General features: G+C 38.5%; 1 pseudogene; it reads right to left on the minus strand.

The window, feature by feature from the left end:
* Nucleotides 1-2794: 2794 nt before the first annotated feature.
* LOC114216007 (high mobility group protein B1 pseudogene) lies at nucleotides 2795-3512 on the minus strand (annotated as a pseudogene).
* Nucleotides 3513-4553: the final 1041 nt, after the last annotated feature.

Here is a 4553-nt window from a genome sequence, read left to right on the forward strand (position 1 = left end):
AGGATAAGTGATTTCAGGAGATTGATTAGCCTGTATTGACCGTCCTTCCTCCCCATGGGATGCACAGAACAAACATAACATTCAGTTTGTCCATCTCCCAGCTCAAGATTTCTCTATAATCCCCCCCTAAAGACCCCTCTTGGAGGGAGGACCCTTCCTTGCCCATCATAGTCTTGTAAGCATTACATTGATGTGTTTGATGGCAAGAGCACAATGCCTTTCAGCCCAGTGTGTGTATATAGTGGATGCTCAGGCTTAGTTGCATGACTGAATGCTGTTGAAGAAATGGAAGATTGTAACAATTTATCCTCAATTGTGTTCAGCAGATATCAAAAAGCTTCTACATACAGTACTTCATTTAATCCCCGTAACATCCTGGTAAGAGATTTTCATTGTCGATTCAAACTGAAGAACAATTTCAGAAAGGTTAGGTGAACTATCAAAAGTCACACAGCTGATAAGTGGAACTTCATGCCAGTTCTAGATTCTTGCTGGTACCCACTAATCTGAGTGAGTTTTAGTCTTTTGATAATGGGCATGATGAATGCACTCTTATCCTAGATGTTTGCATATACTCTATACCACAGATATTCAATAAAAATAACGGGTCACTATCTCTCCTTGTAACTTTTTTTTTTTTTAACATGAACATTTAATCTGAATGACTCAGAGATTAGAAAAATAAGGAGGCCAGCTACAGGATAGATACAGGGAGTGAGAGAGAAACTCCTACCCTAAATAATCTGTAATCCTTACTCCCACCCTCCCACCAAGTTTTGTAGATATGCGACGTGATTACAAAATGATTTCACATGTACTTTACGTAAAAGAATAGTCATGAGCATTTGCTTCTGCTGTTGGGCATTTTGTGACCTGTGATAACATTCACTGTTCAGCTTTGGCCTAGTACAGTGGTTGCAGAATTTTAGGGGGCACGAAAACAGCCCCAGGGACTTGTTCAAAATACAGATTCCCCAGTCACACTTGCCATTTTGTTTAGGAGGTCTGTATTTAGCAACATTTCAAGGTGGTTCTGATGTAGGTGGCCCAAAAGACACATTTGCAGGGACATTGGCTTATGTCCATGGAGAAAACCATGCTTCCTACGTGACTTGAGACTTTAAGGACACCGATGAGGTGTCCAAAAGCCAACATTCTCTTCTGAAGTCTGGCTTCAGGACACCTTCAGGGTTTGCTTACATTACTTACCTTGGCTGATGGCCGATGTTTCTCACCACCAACTCGCCGTGGTGTGTGGGTTTTTTATTTGGTTGGAACTAAGGGGCCAGGGGCAGGAGTGGATCTCTTCTTAAAATGCTTCCTACTTTTTATAGTGGTCAAAAGCACTATCTGTGTCTGAGGGTGACTGACCTAAATTGTCTCACTGATGACTCAAAATGGTGCAAGGAGTCGTTACCTATTGCCCAAATTCTGCACCTGCTTCTCTCCTTTCCTTGTTAAATATTTGCTGTCTGTCTGAATTGGAAAAGGATATTTCACACCAAAAGCAAACGGAGATGGTTTTGGCTGATGCCTCTTTGTACTTTTTTGAGGTTTCATTTTCTTGAGAAATGCACAGTGGGTAGAAGTGCTGTCTATGCTTCCTCCTAATGGGCTATTCATAAAAGTGCCCCTCGGGTCAATTGGCTTGTTTTGTCTCTTTCATCACTTTATGGAGGCTCTGTTTGCTCACCTGTAGCAGATGTACTTGGATTCCAGATGTTTTTAAGAATCTTTCTATGTGGGCCTATATAATGTAATACAGCAGCAATAACTCCTTTAAAGTCTTGTGACTTTGTAAGAAGTTCTGATTGCTTATTGTTTGAAAAGTGTTTGTGTTTCCTAATTAAGCATTTCATTCATAGCTGCCAAGGCCTTTTGGTCAATTTTTTTCCTAACTAATTCAATATGATTTTGTGTCCATACTTTGTTGCTTTATAAATTTTGTTAAATTGAGGGCCACACACGAGGCACTTAGTAATTTTTAGTAAATGATGATAGTAAAAACACATCCACAGAAATGTATCTCACCAGAAGTATGCTTATATATGTTTTTTAACTGAGGTATAATTGACATAATATTATAGTAGTTTTAGGTGTAAAATGTAATGATTTGATATTTGTATATGTTGCAAAATGATCACTACAGTAAGTCCAGGATGTTAATCCATCATCATACAGAGTTACAAATTTTTTTTTGTAATGAGAACATTTAAGATCCACTTTCTTAGTGACTTTCAGGTATATAATATAGTATTATAAACTGTAGTAACTATAAAGGTATGCTTATATTTAAAAAAAAACTTGGGGAAAAGCAAAATCTTGTAGGCATAGGGGTGAAGGAATTAATCTTTAAAAAACATTTAAAAAATTTCTATCAAATACAAAAGTAGACAATATATTAACCTTCCATGGATCCATCACTAAGCTTCAACAATTATCAGTTTATGACCAATTTTACTTTTCTTTTTTTTAATAAAAAAATTGTATTTACTTAGAAGCATTCAGAATGTCAACAAAACAGCTGCAACTTTTTTTTTTTTTTTGCAATTAGAGTGGTAGTCAGTTAACAGAACAACAATTATTTTGTAGAAGCTGCATCAGAGACAACTGAAGATGAAAAACTACCATCCCCATATATAACAAATTTGTGCTGTGCACCAACAAGAACCTGCTTTAAATTTCCATGCCAATTTACAACCCCCATACTGGACCAGGCAAGGTTAGTGGCTATTGAAAATACCACCAGCACAGGGCTATCTGAAGACACATTGGGTAGTGTGTTAATTATACAAAAAAAGACACTGTACAGTTTAAAAACAAATCTTACACAGCCTTACATTTCAATTTTTTTCTTTAAAAGGAGTGAGTTGTGTACAGGGGGGTTAAATGCTTTATAGACAAGAAAAAAAAAACTGCGCTAGAACCAACTTATTCATCATCATCATCTTCATCCTCCTCCTCTCCCTTCTCTTTCTTGCTCTTTTCAGCCTTGACAACTCCCTTTTTTTGCCGCACCAGGCTTTCCTTTAGCTCGGTACGCAGCAATAACCTTTTCACATTTTTCCTTCAGCTTAGCAGCCTTCTTTTCATAAGGCTGCTTGTCATCTGCAGCAGTGTTAATTCCACGTCTCTCCCAGTTTCTTTGCAACATCACCAGTGGCTAGGCTGGGATGTTCTCCTTTGATTTTTGGGTGATACTAAGAACAAAACAAGAAAAAGGCCGAAGGAGGCCTCTTGGGTGCATTGGGATCCTTGAACTTCTTTTTAGTTTCCCCTTTAGGGGGGATATAAGTTTTCATTTCTCTTTCATAACGGGCCTTGTCTTCAAATTTTCCTTTCTCTTTAGCAGACATGGTCTTCCACCTTTCTGAGCACTTCTTAGAAAACTCTTGAGAAGTTGACTGAAGCATCTGGGTGCCTCTTCTTATGCTCCTCTTGGCAAGTTTGCACCAAGAATGCATATGATGACATTTTGCCTCTCGGCTTCTTAGGATCTCCTTTGCCCATGTTTAATTATTTTCCTCAGCAAGGCACAGAGTCACCCACTGCCTGTCCGGCTCTCACTTGCCCTGGCGCTCTCTCCATGGAGCTCAATGTATTGCAATGGCTGTGAGAGTGGGAGCCAGCCAATTTTACTTTTCTACAGCTTCTCTCATAACTTCTACCCTTGATTATTTTGACCCTTGATTATTTTGACCGAATCCTAGGCATATTGGTTGTGTAATTTCATATGTAAATATTTTGGGAGTATTTCTAAAAGACAAAGACTATGCTATTAAAACATAATCACAATACAATCATCACACAAAACCAACACAAAATCCTTAGTAACATCAGATATTCAGTTTTCTCATTTGTTTTCTCATTTTTTATTTTATTTTATTTATTTTAAATATTTTATTTATTTATTTTGACAGAGGGAGAAAGAGAGAGAGAGCACAAGCAGGGGGAGGGGCAGAGGCAGAGGGAGAAGCAGGCTCCCCACTGAGCAAGGAGACTGATGTGGGACTTGATCACAGGACCTTGGCATCTATGACCTGAGCTGAAGGCAGAAGCTTAACTGACAGAGCCACCCAGGTGTCCCTGTTTTTTTTTTTTTTTTTTAAGATTTTATTTATTTGAGAGAGAGAGAGCACAAGCAGATGGGAAGGGCAGAGGGAGAGGGAGAAGCAGACTCCCCTGCTGATCAGGGAGCCTGATGCGGAGCTCAGTCACGGGATCCTGAGGTCATGACTTGAACCAAAGGCAGATGCTTAACCAGCTGAGCCACCCAGGCATCCCCAGATGTTCAGCTTTTTTTCATGTTTCCATAATTGTCACAGGAATTCTCTTTTGCTCACATGCTCTCTCTTCCTTCTTTCCTTTTTTTTTTTTTTTTTGGTATGAATCAAGATCCAAAGAAGTTCATACAATGAGATTGGTTAAATATATTTTACATCTCTTTTAATCAATAATATCCTCCTCCATTTCTTTTTGTTTTTCTTGTGATTTTTTTTTTGCTTTTGTTTTTGTTGAAGAAATTGTGTAGTTTGCCTCAGAGTTCCCACAGT

This window comes from Eumetopias jubatus, unplaced genomic scaffold (assembly GCF_037043125.1).
Source record: "Eumetopias jubatus isolate StellerSeaLion01/CBP00866 unplaced genomic scaffold, mEumJub1_p1.0 scaffold_3, whole genome shotgun sequence".
NCBI lineage: Eukaryota > Metazoa > Chordata > Mammalia > Carnivora > Otariidae > Eumetopias > Eumetopias jubatus.